The sequence below is a fragment of the Papio anubis genome, chromosome 4, assembly GCF_008728515.1.
Source record: "Papio anubis isolate 15944 chromosome 4, Panubis1.0, whole genome shotgun sequence".
Lineage (NCBI taxonomy): Eukaryota > Metazoa > Chordata > Mammalia > Primates > Cercopithecidae > Papio > Papio anubis.
The window spans coordinates 28,923,098-28,939,232 of NC_044979.1; the positions used below are offsets into that span (position 1 = coordinate 28,923,098).

The window sequence follows — 16,135 nt, forward strand, 5'->3', positions numbered from 1 at the left end:
AGTATAGGGGAATTATCTGTATCTTCCACTCAATTTTGCTGTAAACTTAAAACTGCTCCAAAAAATAGTCTTATTTAAAACCAGTTTTTTAAAAAAGGAAATTCTGACTCATGCTACAACATGGATCAACCTTGAGGATATTCTGCTCAGTGAAATGAGCCAGCCACAAAAAAGAACAAATACTGTATGATTCTACTTATATGAGGCACCTAGAGTAGTCAAATTCATAGAGACAGAAAGTAGACTAGTAGTTGTCAGGGGCTGGGAGAACAGAGTTTCAGTTCTGCAAGATAAAGACTTCCGGAGATTGGCTGCACAACAGTGTGAATGTACTTAACACTACTGAACCTTATGCCTAAAAATGATTATGATGGTAAATTTATTGTTATGTATATTTTACAACTAACTTTTAAAAATCACCCTATATACCAGTGTAATTTCTGTGCAAAGAAGTGACTAATCTAGCCGGGCGCAGTGGCTCACGTCTGTAATCCCAGCACTTTGGGAGGCCAAGGCAGGCAGATCACGAGGTCAGGAGATCAAGACCATCCTGGCTAGCACGGTGAAACCCCATCTCTACTAAAAAAATACAAAAAATTAGCTGGGCATGGTGGCGGGCGCCTGTAGTCCCAGCTACTCAGGAGGCTGAGGCAGGAGATTGGTGTGAACCCAGGAGGCGGAGCTTACAGTGAGCTGAGATGCACCACTGCATTCTAGCCTGGGCGACAGAGCAAAAAATAAACAAACAAATAAAAATAAATTTAAAAAAAAGAAGGGACTAATCTTACAGTAGAATAATATAACCAGCCTGTATTATCTGTATTAAAAATTTTGTGGCCGGGCGCGGTGGCTCAAGCCTGTAATCCCAGCACTTTGGGAGGCCGAGGCGGGTGGATCACGAGGTCAGGAGATCGAGACCATCCTGGCTAACATGGTGAAACCCCGTCTCTACTAAAAATACAAAAAACTAGCCGGGCGTGGTGGCGGGCGCCTGTAGTCCCAGCTACTCGGAGGCTGAGGTGGGAGAATGGCGTGAACCCAGGAGGCGGAGCTTGCAGTGAGCCGAGATCGCGCCACTGCACTCCAGCCTGGGCGACACAGCGAGACTCCGTCTCAAAAAAAAAAAAAAAAAAAAAAAAATTTTGTATACTATTTGATGATTATTTTTAAAAATAAATTATTTTAAGAATAATAAACTCTTAAAAGTAAATTGCTGGGCCAAAAGGCATACATATTTCAAATTTTGATGTATATTAAAAAGCTGAGTGCTTTAGTTGTACAGTAACACTAATACAAATGTACTCTACTTGTATTAATACAAACCCACACAAACATATACACACATTAAAAATCTGACTATCATGTAACAGTATATAGCACTACACATCTGGAGTTTACCAAAAAATGTCAACCATATAGATATAGAAATATGACCTCTATGGCTACATGTAAAAAGAATGTAATTATTTATGTAAAATTTTTATCTTATTTTGTCCTACTCTATTATAGAAGCCTTTTTCCATCTTGAGATCTTTTGATTCTAAAATCCTTTGTTCATCTGAGTAACTGCTCTCTTAAACTAATCCTGCTATGTCTTTATTCTTTAGGTGATTTGTTTCTATGTAAATAACCAAATTTTCAGTTTTCTGAGGTCTTTGAAAACATGGTAAAATATGAACATTTGGAAAATCTGGGTAAAGGGTACATAAGAATTCTTTGTACTGTTCTTGCAACTTTTTCCAAAGTCTGATATTATGGCAAAATTAGAAAAGAATGTTTAAGCTACCTGATAAGCTACCCTTCCATATCCTGTTTTATGTGAGTTTCAGAATATCCAAGGGAATATATCCTAGCCTCCGGATTTGTACTAATCTAAAACAATTTCACACACTAAGTCACACAATTAAATATATATGAGAGAAAGATACCATTAAAAATGCTATTTTTCCATCCATTTCACTGTTCTTTGAGACAAACTGCTTAGGGCATTTTAGAATTCTGGGTAGTTCAAAATTATTTTTAAATGATTTGGGATTAGATGGCACCTAACTGCTTTTCAAAGGGATTTGCAGGCTATGCACTTGGCATAATGGATTTCAATTCTTTGCTCCAGAATGCAGTTCACAGCATGAATCAATAGGGCTGTCTGCTTCGCAGGCTTGCCATTTCTGCCTAGAGCCTCATCTCTTTCCACCTCTCTCCCTATCCCATTCTTTGGCCTCTCTAACCAATTTTTTTTTTTTTTTTTTGAGACAGAGTCTCACTCTGTTGCCCAGGCTGGAGGGCAGTGGTGTGATCTTGGCTCACTGCAACCTCCGCCTCCTGGGCGGAATTCAAGCAATTCTCATGCCTCAGCCTCCCAAGTAACTAAGATTACAGGTGCACCACCAAGCCCAGCTGATTTTTGTATTTTTAGCAGAGACGGGGTTTTACCATATTGGCCAGGCTGGTCTCGAACTCCTGACCTCAGGTGATCCACCTACCTCAGTCTCCCAAAGTGCTAGGATTACAGGCATGAGCCACCACGCCCAGCCTCTCTAACCATTTTTATTCAGTACACTCTGTGAAAAGCAAAGGCAAAGGTATTTCTGACTTCTTTTAACTAGAATGGGATACTTATGAATGATACAATGTTTCCATAAAATCAGAAAGGAAGCAGGCTGGTTAATGCCAGATATGACTGACATGTCATATGACATATTGCTGGATATCATCAGACCCCACTCTCCCAAATCAATTTAGTGAAGCATTTTAGCATTCCTCCATGAGGAGTTAGATTCCCTGGATAGCTAAAGTGATGCGAACTGTCAATAGGTAAAAACATATTAAATATTCTCCATTTTACAAAACAGCACAGTCTATCACCAAGACATCCAGAACCCCTGGACAAGTTACTTAACCTCTAAGCTACAATTCTATCTTTTTTTTTTTTTTTTTTAATGAAAAAAAAATGACTACCTATTCTCAAAAGGATGATATGAGGATTAAATGAGATAATCCAGATAAAGTCAGGAACACAGTGCCCAGCAATAAGTGCCTGACATTAATTATGATGATGATGCCAGAATCTCTGTGTCTTCCTGATCCTATCCTTCTTGACTCATTCCTTGACTAGTCTCACAAACACTGGGCCTCAATTTCTTCATTTCTAAATTAGACAGTCATCTTTGAGGATAGTTTTCTTAACTGTGTGTAAGAGACTGAATCAGGCATCTAAAAAAGCCCTATGTTAATTCCAGCAACTGAAATACTGTTCTCCTAGACATAAAATAAGGAAACTATAGGAAACCAAGGCCCCTAGCATAATTTCACAACAGTGCACAAAATGAAGAGGCAGCAGATGGACCTGAGAGTGATTCCTCTGAACTGATATAAAAAGTAAGATGAAAGTGCTGGCAACACATAATGACCTGTGACTCAACACCACATTCAAATAAAACAGCATATATATCACCCAGAGCCAGTGGTGTTCAGCAGATTAGTTTAATACTTCATTAAAAAAAAGAAAAAAGAAAAAAGAAAAAAAATTCCCCCAAACAATAACTTAACATGGTAACAATTTTACTAAAACCTTTCTTACCCTGCATCATTACCTGGGGTGCAATATATCCTTCATCTAAAGATCCTTCTTGGCCAGACACAGCGGCTCACACTCGTAATCCCAGCACTTTGGGAGGCCGAGGTGGGAGGATCACTTACGTCCAGGAGTTCGAGACAAGCCTGAGCAACGTAGGGAGACCCCGTCTCTACAAAAAATGAAAAATTAGCTGGGCATGATGGCACGTGCCTATAGCCCAGCTACTCAGGAGGCTAAGGCAAGAGGATTGCTTGAGCCTGGAAGGACAAGGCTTCAGTGAGCCAAGATCGCACCACTGCACTCCTGTGTGAGTGACAGAGTGAGACCCTCTCTCTTAAAAAAAAAATTAAATTAAGAAGTCCTTCTTTATTATATAAACTACAAGAGGTTGGGGTAGGGGTAATCTGGTACAGAAGAGTTCCTACTTTTGTCCCTCTAGGCCAGTATGGGTGGGTTAGTGGAAGAAAACAGAAAAAGATTGTCTTGGTCCAGAGCACCCTGGTACTTGCAGTCAATAATACCTAAGGAGCTACTGGAATTGAAGGAAATGTCCAAGGGAGTTAAATTTAGTCTAATCCACACATAATAGATGAGATTAAGTGTAGAGTATTTTAAAAATCAAAGCAGAAAGAACAGGCCAGGAAATCTAATCAAAGTGTAACTAAATGTAAAAGAAAGCATTAGTCTAATCAATAGCATTATCATATCAAAAGAAAAACCACAAGAACTGCCTAAGGGAAAATCTGATACCTAGCCTCCGTCTACAGTCCAAATGCAGGGGAAAAAAAAAACCTAGGCAGGCTCAACTTACATTCTTGGACATATCCAGAATATAAACTGCATAACTAGGATAGAAATTTTACCCTTTTTCAAGAAGCCTAAAGTCAACTATAGGGTTTGCTTCTCCAGGGGACACTAAGGTAATGGATGGAAATCTCACCACAGCAGTAAAAATTAAAAACAATTCCACAGCTCAAGTCAGAGTGAAAATAGAAGCAAAGTAAAATGTGCCTTAATTCTGAGTAAAAATTGAACATAAGAAAAGAAGAATCCATTTGACCCAGGATAATTCTCTTTCAAAGAGTGTATGAGTGATGATATCAGACATGGAGAGAAAAAAAATATCCTCCCACATCACTGGGCTGGCTCCACAGTTGAAAAAAAAAAAAAAATGAAGCTATAGTTGTATATGTAGTCCCATCTCCAGACTCCAACTACAGACCAAAATACAGAAAATGAAATACAATACAAAACAGAAGGTAAAAGTTATGAACCATGACAACGAAAAAGCAAAGGCTGACAGAAATTTGGAGGCAGGAGAGGGGCAGAGAGGTGAAAGAATGACTAGAATATTAATATCCTATTCCTTACATGGTGATGGAGTCAGGAGACACTATCAGGAGGAGATGGAAATGGTATTACAATGTAACTATCAACAGCAGAAGCGAAAGAAAAAGTACCAAAAAAATAAGTACCTTATATTCCATAAAAGAAAGTCAAGCCGGCGCGGTGGCTCACGCCTGTTATCCTAGCACTTTGGGAGGCCGAGGGGGGCAGGGCGGATCGCAAGGTCAGGAGTTCGAGACCATCCTGGCTAACACCGTGAAACCCCGTCTCTACTGAAATACAAAAAAATTAGCCGGGCGTGGCGGTGGGCGCCTATAGTCCCAGCTACTCGGGTGGCTGAGGCAGGGGAAAGGCGTGAACCCGGGAGGCGGAGCTTGCAGTGAGTCGAGATTAAGTCACTGCACTCCAGCCTGGACTACAGAGCGAGACTCCGTCTCAAAAAAAAAAAAAAAAAAAAACCAAAAAGAAAGAAAGTCAATAATGCCCATTTGATAAATCAAGAAATAGTGGTATAGACATATTATTTAGAGTTATGGAGGCATTACTATTTGATGATACCATAAACAAAACAAACTATAAACAAAAAACAGTTAATTGTCTCTGAAAAGTGGGACTCGGGATAGGGAAAGAATGGCAAAAGACTATTGATTTTTATTGTAAGTCCTTCTATTTGATCTTTTATTATATGAATGTATTACTTTGACTTTTAACAAAATGAGCTTTAAAAACAAATAGCTATGATATAGTAGTCTTCCAAATTCACCCTTTTGAAAATTAAAATTATGGCCGGGTGGGGTGGCTCAAGCCTGTAATCCCAGCACTTTGGGAGGCCGAGACGGGTGGATCACGAGGTCAGGAGATTGAGACCATCCTGGCTAACATGGTGAAACCCCGTCTCTACTAAAAAATAACAAAAAACTAGCCGGGCGATGTGGCGGACGCCTGTAGTCCCAGCTACTCGGGAGGCTGAGGCAGGAGAATGGCGTGAACCCGGGAGGCGGAGCTTGCAGTGAGCTGAGATCCGGCCACTGCACTCCAGCCTGGGCGACACAGCGAGACTCCGTCTCAAAAAAAAAGAAAAAAAAAAAAAAGAGAATTAAAATTAAATGACATGCTAGAGCAAACTGTCACTAGATAAAGCTCCTTTCTTACGTTAAGAACTGAGAACAGCACAGTTCAAGTTTAGAAGTAGCCTTGCCTTGGGTAAGACTAACTTCTAATTTGGGGCATCTAAAACTAACAAAATTGTATGACTAATCAAATATTTTTCATACCAACAGGTTAACTTTGTAAATATTCCTTAATATTAATAACACAATAATCCAGTTAACTTTAATAATCCAGTTAACTTAATAACACAATAATCCAGTTAATGCTTTTATATAACGTTTAAGAAAAGCAAGCTTTAGGGCGGGCGTGGTGGCTCATGTCTGTAATCCCAGCACTTTGGGAGGCCAAGGCTGGGGGATCATGAGGTCTGAAGTTCAAGACCAGCCTGGTTAACCCTATCTCTACTAAAAATACAATTAGCCAGGCGTGGTGCCGCTTGCCTTTAATTCCAGCTACTCGGGAGGCTGAGGCAGGAGAATCGCTTGAACCTGGGAGGTGGAGGTTGCAGTGAGCCACTCCAGCCTAGGCAACACAGCAAGGCTCCATCTCAAAAAAAGAAAAAAAAAGCTTTACCACACAACTTCATAATGACTTAGGGATGAGTAGATGATTTTATGAAAATACTGTAAGCGCCGGGCGTGGTGGCTCGCGCCTGTAATCCCGAGAGGCCGAGGTGGGCAGATCATGAGGTCTGGAGTCAGCTGGGCCAACATGGTGAAACCCCATCTCTACTAAAGATACAAAAAATTAGCTGGGCATGGTGGCACATGACTGTAATCCCAGCTACTTGGGAGGCTGAGGCAGAAGAATCGCTTTAACCTGGGAGGTGGAGGTTGCAGTGAGCCGAGATCGCGCCACTGTACTCCAGCCTGGGCGACAGGGCGAGACTCCGTCTCAAAAGAAAAAAACAAAATACCATAAGCTCACTGAAGTCAGGGCTTGGGTCCATAAAGTCTCTATGAATAGATCTATCATAATGTGCTCTTTAATAAATGATTGTGGGTAATCAGCTGCACATTTTAATTACTAAAGCTACACCCAGGCAGTTACAGTTTCTGTAAGTCTCCTATAAGGCTGTGCTGGCTGTTTCTCTCTCTCTCTCTCTCTCTCTCTCTCTCACTTCCAAGTCCTGTCTTCTATTCTTGTCCAAGTTGTACTATTCCTCTGGGGCTGAGCTTGCCAACCATGTTTTCCAGACTTTCCTGCCAGTATCCTGTTAGGTTTTGCCTAGGGAGACTGGAAGGGAAGAGAAGAAGGGATTTCTTTGCTGTTTTCATTGCTATAATATCAGCATTGATCAAGCAAGAGGAGTGTTGCACCTCCCAACTCCAGCTGTGCCCCTTCTCTCCTGGTGGTTGAGTACCAGCTGAATGGCATTCCACTCGGAGATCAGATTACCAGCTGCAGGAGGACCTCTCTGAGCTTCCAGGTTCTTCTCTTCTGTTCCCCCAAACCCAGGGGTGGTAGTGCTTCCTATATGGATTACCTCAGTGTCTTTTGTGCTCTTTCATCTTGTAACACCTGTGCACCCAATTCCCAGAATTAAATTCTCTGAAATGCTACACATGGTTTTCTAGGCCCCGATTAATACAAAAAGAAGAAAACACATACCTGCATCAAAAATTACTCATACAGTGCTGGTAAGCAGCAATCTGGGCTTTTCATACCCTCAATAAAGAAGTGATGTAAAAAATGGAGCCCATTTTTACAAGATTACAATTAGAGTTTCTGCTTTCAGACACTGATGAATCTCAAATTTAACAAATCATTAAAAAGATGCTAAGTTATAGAGTGTAAAATGTCTCAGAGGCCTGGCACAGTGGCTCACGCCTGTAATCCTAGCACCTTGGGAGGCAGGTGGATCACGTGAGGTCAGAAGTTCAAGACCAACCTGGCCAACATGGTGAAACCCTGTCTCTATCAAAAATACAAAAATTAACTGGGCGTGGTGGCGCACGCCTGTAGCCCCAGCTACTCCGGAGGCTGAGGCAGGAGAATCGTTTGAACCCGGAAGGCAGAGGCTGCAGTGAGCCGAGATGATGCCACTGCACTCCAGCCTAGGTGACAAAGTGAAACTGTATCTCAGAATAAATAAATACATAAAAATAAAATGCTTCATACACACAGAAATGGGACACTTAGAAGTGAGAAGGGAGCATAGACAGGAAAGTAGGCGACATCAACACAAACTTATGTTTGTGAGTCTATCTCACCTACTCTTTAAGTCTAACATTCCTGCAAACCTCAAAATCAACATCATAGTACTATATTGTCTCTTTATAGAAATAACATTGACAAACAGAAAATGATTCGTCATATTACTCGATGACTAGATCAGGTTTTTGGAAACCAAAGAAAATGTGGTAGCAATGGTACCTTTGACCTTTTTATCTACCATTCTAACTCCCTAGCGGACTGCACAGACTTACTGAAAATCAATGGTGGGTAATGGATATCATTTCCAGCATGGGAAAGAGCGATTTAGAGTTACCATTCTTTTTTTTTTTTCTTATTATACAACTGGACTCAGCATGTACAAGTGTCTAGAGAGTCTCCTCTCCATTCTACCTCATGCCTCCTTAAACACATCCTCACTTCTCCAGCAGGGTGGTACAGACTATGGAATCAGAACACTGCATTCCATTTCCTGCTCTGCCCCTTACTAGCAACCTGGAGAAGTTTCATTTGACTTTTTCTATGTCTTAGTTGTATCATCTGTCAAATGAAGGAAAACAACAGAATCTACTTCATAGAATTACTGGGGACAAAATGAGTTACTATTTGAAAAAGGGCTTAAGGGGACATGGTATATAGTGAGTGCTATATAAGTGTAACTTATTATTCCACATACAAAGACAACGGGGACAGCAAGAGATGTTGAAGGGACAGTTACATTATTATTATTTTTTTTTTACACTGGGTGAAATAATGTTTACAGATCACATTAGGAATTTTGACCATACAAATACCTCTATCATAGAGTTCTTAATCGTTTTTGAATCATAAACTCTCTTGGGGATGGGTGAAAGCTACAGAGCTCCTCCCTAGAAAAATGCATACACTCAAGCCTGTAATCCCAGCACTTTGGGAGGCCGAGACGGGCAGATCACGAGGTCAGGAGATCGAGACCATCCTGGCTAACACGGTGAAACCCCGTCTCTACTAAAAAATACAAAAAAACTAGCCGGGCGCAGGTGGCTGGCGCCTGTAGTCCCAGCTACCGGGAGGCTGAGGCAGGAGAGGCGGAACCCGGGAGGCGGAGCTTCTTGCAGTGAGCTTGAGATCCGGGCCACAGCACTCCAGCCTGGGCGACAGGGCAAGACTCCGTCTCAAAAAAAAAAAAAAAAAAAAAAATGCATACACATACAGAATTTTCCAAAATACTACAATCTTCTTCAATTCAAATCACTAGACTATGTATTGCTAGAACACTAGAGGGTGCCACAACCCAAGGAAAAAATGTAAAGAAAGTACAGGGAATTTTGGCTTGCTGGAACATCTTTCCATAGAGAAGAGTTAAATGAATGTACTTCAAATGCTTTAAAATATGTCAACCTCTTTTATAGGTGCTGGATTAGCACTGTCCAGTAGAATTTTCTGCAATGATGGAAATATTCTTAATGTGTGCTGTCCAAAACTGTAGCTGCTCATGTAGACTACTGACCACATGAGCTCATAAGGAATTAAGTGTTTAATTTTAATTAATATTAAATGGCCATATGTGGCTTGTGGCTACTATACTGAACAGTGCAGTTCTACATTCTAAAAAGTTTTGACTTGCTTCTTACCACAGGCCATTATCTAACAGTGTGAAGGTAATTTCTAATAGAGTGGGTTCATATAATTATTTAGGCCAATTTGTCCCTTGTGATAATCCAGCACTATAGAGATAGAAATAAAGATTGTCAGCGTTTTGCCCTTGCCCTACAGACATTCACAGTCAAAAGTAGGCTGTTTTTTTTTTACTCATTATAGACGACCCTACCTACCTAATTTCCTGTTTCTTTACTGAAAGATCTTTCTAAGCCCCTGGGATATAAGAGCTTAAAAAAATATATAAGTGTATACTGAAAGACTGAACTAATACAGTTAAGTAAGTAGGCTTTTGCCATTTAAAAAACAAATCCTATTCTAGTGATATTTGCTAACGGTTAAGGGAGCACAGAGAAGACAAAACTGCAAGGACATGGGGCAGGCATCCTGATGGAAAAGACAGAGTCTACAGTCAGAAGCTTCTCAGTCTTCATAATGAAAAAAAGGGTACCGCAGGCAGCAGCAGCAGCTTGCTTGTGAAAGCACATGGCACAGCAAGGGGACATCAATGAACACCCAGACAGCAGATTCAGGGGGAGTCTGGGGACCAAAGGAACACAGCTCTCAACTGCCTCCACACCAGATTCTTTCTTTCCACTGCAATTTAGTCTACTAAAAATAAATCTAATGCTGACCCACCTGTCAAAATGAAAGCAGTCTATCCACACTGTGTAACACCTTACAGCTTACAACCCCGTGTCTGGCACAGTGCCTGAATGAAGTAGGTGCCTAGTGAAGGTTGGTGACAACAATAAAAAAACATTAGAGAGTGCATTCTCAAATATGTAGACGCTTACCAGCAGCTACAAATATCAATAAAAAGCAGGTGAGTTGTTGAAGCTATCCCTGGTTTAGAAAGATAGTGAATAGGAAGTTTGGTCTACCCAAGCATTTGCAACTGGGTCAGAATGCAGCTGGCATGGCTCTTTTTGCAGAATAATTGTTTGTCCACAGCTGCTACCAAATTACCAAAAATTGAATAAGTAGTTGCCATGTGTGATAGCAGGATTACAGGCTGCCTCAATTTCCATTATGGAAAAATAACGTAAATTGCCACAAGTCCCGCCCCCCAGTCTCAAATAAGCACAAAGGACACTTTTATTCAGATCCTGCATACTGTGAAACAGCATTGTTGCCTGGCTGCTTCAGTGGAGGGTTCAATTCTGCTGGATCTGTCACTGCACAACCAACATCCAGTTAAAGCTATTTCCTAGCTTCTGCAGGACAGCTCAATTCATGATTTTTCTTCTGAAATAACTGAACTAAGGATTTGTTTCTGGATTAAATTATGAAAGTATTTAAGTGCCAATACCACAGACCTAGGAATCTCTGCTATTCAATCATTCTCTCCTTCATTCAACAAATATTTACTGAATTCTTATCAGGTACTCGCACATTATTGTAGCATGTGTATTCCAAGAAAACATGTGACTGGCAATTCTAATTTTGTATCTCTAAGTTTAAAAAGTGTATTCTCAGCCTGGATGAAATGGTGAAACCCCACCTCTACTAAAAATACAAAAACCAGCTGTGTGTGGTAGTACATGCCTGTAGCCCAGCTACCTGGGAGGCTGAGGTGGGAGGATGGATTGAGCCTAGGAGGCAGAAGTTGCAGTGACTTGAGATTGCATCACTGTACTCCAGCCTGGAAAACACTGAGACCTTATCTCATTTAAAAAAAAAAAAAAAAAAAAGGTTTTAAAAAAATGTATTCTTTTAGACATGACTTGTGTTCTTTGGGAGTAATAGAGAAAATATAGGGGCATTAAAAATAAACATAAATCACTGTAACCTGAGATAGCCACATTACCAAGTTAACAATTTTATGTATATGCTTCCAGCATTTTCCCTGCTAGCTTCTTATATGGTTGGTTTTGTTTCATTGTTTTTAAACAAAAATGAGCCTATATTGTATATACTGTATTACAAATATTTTTTCACTTAATATAAATTAAAATATTCCATGTTATTAACATTTTTGTATCATTTTTTAAACGTCTACAGAGCATTCCCTATAAGAACATAAAGTAGTTTAGTTTACTAATCCTCTGAAGTCATTTAGGTTATTTCCAATTTTTCACTATTATAAATAGCACTGTTATGATAACTGTAGTATTCAATAAATATCTCTTGAATAAATGAGTAAATAAATGGTTTAATAAGCTGAGTCTTGGCCGGGCGCGGTAGCTCACATCTGTAATCACAGCACTTTCAGAGGCTGAGGCGGGCGGATCACTTGAGGTCAGGAGTTCGAGACCAGCCTGGCCATCTGGGTGAAACCCTGTCCCTACTAAAAAAAGTACAAAAAATTAGCTGGCATGGTGGCAAGTGCCTGTAATCCCAGCTACTAGGGAGGCTGAGGCAAGAGAATTGCTTGAACCTGGGAGGCAGAGGTTGCAGTGAGCCGAGGTTGTGCCACTGCACTCCAGCCTAGGCGACAGAATGAGGCTCTGTCTCAAAAAATAAAATAAGCTAGGCAGGGCACAGTGGCTCACGCCTGTAATCCCAGCACTTTGGGAGGCCGAGGTGGGTGGATCACGAGGTCAGGAGATTGAGACCAGCCTGGCTAACATGGTGAAACCCTATCTCTACTAAAAATACAAAAAATGAGCCGGGCGCGGGGCACACGCCTGTAGTCCCAGCTACTCTGGAGGCTGAGGCAGGAGAATTGCTTGAACCTGGGAGGTGGAAGTTGCAGTGAGCCGAGATCACTCCAGCCACTGCACTCCAGCCTGGGCGACAAAGCGAGACTCCATTTCAAAAAAATAAATAAAAATAAATAAAATAAGCTGAGTCTTTAAGCACATACCAAATTACTTCCTTAGCTTTTAAAAGACAAACATTTTGAGCAATCATACACTTATTTCTGCATATGTTCATAGCAGGCAGAGAAAGCAAATGCAGTAAAAACAGCAATCTAAATATAAAGGAAAGCACACAATACTTGGTGGTGAATGGAAGACAGAATAAAAATACTAACCTTTTATAACCTAGACAATATGTAAGTTGAGTACTGGTGTCAGAAGGTAGAATATAAAAAGAGGAATGTGAAGGGGGTACTTATAATCCCATTTTCCAAAATGGCAAGTTAAGAGGCCCTACAGGAAGTTGATGGATCAAAAAATTAAAGTTTATCATTTAAAATTATAGATGATTAATAAATGACTTTCAAAGTAATATAAATATAAAATAATGACGGGTAAAAAAGTGAGTTAAATTCTCATTTTTCACATCAAAAAATTCACAGATAACGTCTAAAGTTGATAAATCAAGGAACAAAAGTCTAAATGTATTATTTAGCCTTATGGAAGTAACCACAAGGGAAGCAAAAAACAGAAATAGTAAAATAGTTTTTAAAGGCTGTCTTTGCATAGTAGGACTGGATGGCCAAGAAAAAGGAAGAGGCAGGAGGCTTATGGTTTACTCATCATAAGGTCTCCATGGCTCTGTGATTTGTTAGGATGTACAAATAACACCCTGATAAAGATTGGCTGAAAAGTCTAGAACTGTTTGCTTTGGTTTCCCAAATGATATAATCTTACCTTGATAACTGGTCAAATCCAGCTGTCCACAGAGCATTCCTTTAACCAGAGGCAAACCTAAAATGCTTAAGACTTTGGAGACTATCTAGTTTGATGTTCTCATTTTCCAAATTGTGACCAAGAAAGACCCAGTGAGTTACCCAAAGTCACATCTCTAATTGCTGGCAAATCCAAAACTTGAACCCCTATCTCCTGCTTCTCAATCAAGTGTTCCAGCTGCTCCATCAGAGACCCACCCTTTGTACCCGAGCACAGTCTCCCGTCATTACTTGCTTGGGCTCCTTAACTGCTAATGTAAGCTATTATGTATTAATAGCTTAATAATTAAGCTATTAATTATTAATCTTCAAGCCAAAATTTGGGTTTTACTGGGGGTACAGCGAATTTGGGTTTTGTCTTTTATTTTATTTTATTTTATTTTTTTTGAGACAGAGTCTCACTCTGTTGCCCAGGCTGGAGTGCAGTGGCACGACCTTGGCTCACTGCAACCTTCGCCTCTAGGGTTCAAGTGGTTCTCCTGCCTCAGCTTCCCAAGTAACTGGGATTACAGGGATGCATCACCACACCCAGCTGATTTTGTATTTTTAGTAGAGACAGGGTTTCACCATGTTGGCCAGGGTGGTCTCGAACTCCCGACCTCAGGTGATCCACCCACCTCGGCCTCCCAAAGTGCTGGGATTACAGGCATGAGCCACCACGCCTGGCCAGGGTTTTGTGTTTTAAGAGGCAGGGTCTCACTCAGTCACCCAGGCTGGAGTGCAGTGGTGCAATCATGGCTCACTGCAGCCTTGACCTCCTGGGACCCTCCTGCCTCAGCCTCCCGAGTAGCTGGGACTACAGACGTGAGCCACCATGCCCAGCTAATTAAAAAAATTTTTTTGCAGGGACCAGGTCTCACTATGTTGCCAGGCTGGTCTTAAACTCCTGGGCTCATGCGATCCTCCTACCTTGGCCTCCTAAAGTACTTGGATTACAGGCATGAACCAAAGCATCCAGCCTTGAATTTGTATTATAAAATGATATGTATGTTAAATTGATTTTTCAAACTATACCTGTGGCCACCCATCCTGGTCCCTCTAATACATCTGTTTCCTCCACCCTCAACCCCACCATCACTGCCTTAGATAACACACAATAGCTACTTTGAGAGCTGGTTCCCGCAAACTGAGAGGCCTGACAGCATGATTCTCAGCCACAGGAAAAAATGCAGTTCATAAAGTTGCCAAAGTAGTCTTGTGAAGCTACAGTCTTCTGTGAGCACCAGAGTGTTCAACTGACTTTATGTTCTTCTTCACCTATATTAACCTGTTTAGCTAACTATCCATTCCCATTTTCAGTAGATGGAAAGAGAAAAAAATTACTTTTTTAAAAAAAGGGGGGTGGGAGGGCACAGTGGCTCACGCCTGTAAATCCAGCACTTTGGAAGGCTGAGGCAAGCGGATCACCTAGGCCAGGAGTTCGAGACCAGCATGGCCAGCAGGATGAAACCCCGTCTCTACTAAAAATACAAAAATTAGCCGGGTGTGGTGGCACACACCTGTAATCCCAGCTACTCGGGAGGCTGAGGCAGGAGAATGGCTTGAACCCAGGAGGTGGAGGTTGCAGTGAGCTCCAAGATCATGCCACTGCACTGCAGCCTGGGCAACAGAGCAAGACTCCATCTCAAAAAAAAAAAAAAAAAGGGTTGGGGGGACAAGGGGCTGACTTTTTAAGGAAAATGGAGAATTGGGCATACCATTTTTATGTTTGTATTAAATCAATTTATAAAAATTATTTTAAATTGAATTTTAAAAGGTATGAAAATCTGTACAGATAATTATTTATATAAATTTAGGAAGAAGGAAACAACAAACTGTAAAACTGGAACCACGCCAATTACTGGAAATCAAGTGTATACAGAGGAGTCAAGATCAGGTCGGGTGTGGTGGCTCACGCATGTAATCCCAGCACTTTGGGAGGCCGAGGTGGGCGGATCACGAGGTCAGGAGTTCGAGAAGAGTCAAGATCAAATAACCAAAATCCCCATAAATTGTCAGGAGTTTGAGAGCAGCCTGGCCAAAATGGTGAAACCCCATCTCTACTAAAAACACAATAATTAGCCAGGTGTGGTGGTGCTTGCCTATAATCCCAGCTACTCTGGAGGCTGAGGAGGGAGGATCACTGAAGCCCTGGAGGTCGAGGTTGCAGTGAGCAGAGGCTGTGTCACTGCACTGCAGCCTGGGGGACAGAGTGAGACCCTGTCTCAAAAAAAATTCCCATATTTACTTTGTGAGTTAATTCATTGAGATAAACTGTATCTTGAATTACTTACAAAATTAAATTTAGGATGCCATATAATCAAAATTACAGGCACAGTAGTAAGAAGGAAAAAAAAATCACATTAGAATCCTACAGAAGGATGTTAAAGTAAAAAAGCATATTATATTTCAAGACTAAAACAAACAAAATTTATAAAGTAATTGAACATAAAACTAAAATGCCTTTACCTAAAACTAGGCATAACATCTCCATTTTAGAATTTGTTTAAGTCTATAAAAGATATCACTAAACTCATAGAAGGAGGGAAGAAATGCTACTTAAGTTCCTAAAGAAATCAAAACTACCTAAATAACATTTACACTGTATTTCCTGTTTAAAAAAACCCATCACCAAAATTTTTCCATGACTACTACCAATGTTGCCATTTAGAACAAGTATAAGCTAGAGAAGAACTATCCTATAAGAATAAAAAATATTTTTCTCAAAA

At 40.7% G+C, this 16,135-nt stretch overlaps 1 protein-coding gene across 13 annotated transcripts in view; it reads right to left on the reverse strand.

Annotated features, from left to right (window-relative positions):
• NRF1 (nuclear respiratory factor 1) overlaps nt 1-16,135 on the reverse strand; it is a 147,553-nt gene that overhangs the window by 103,979 nt on the left and 27,439 nt on the right. Inside the window, exons 1-2 of one of the 13 annotated variants that reach the window (XM_021936262.2) lie at nt 13,390-13,839; nt 10,487-10,576 (exon numbers count right to left, since the gene is read on the reverse strand). The exons of 10 other annotated variants lie outside the window; for them this stretch is intronic. The gene's annotated coding sequence lies outside the window, so the exon portion shown is untranslated. Of the gene's footprint in view, nt 1-3,593; nt 3,726-10,486; nt 10,577-13,389; nt 13,840-16,135 lie in introns of those variants that run through there. 2 more of the 13 variants (XM_021936261.2, XM_017957161.3) reach the window with 2 other exon arrangements.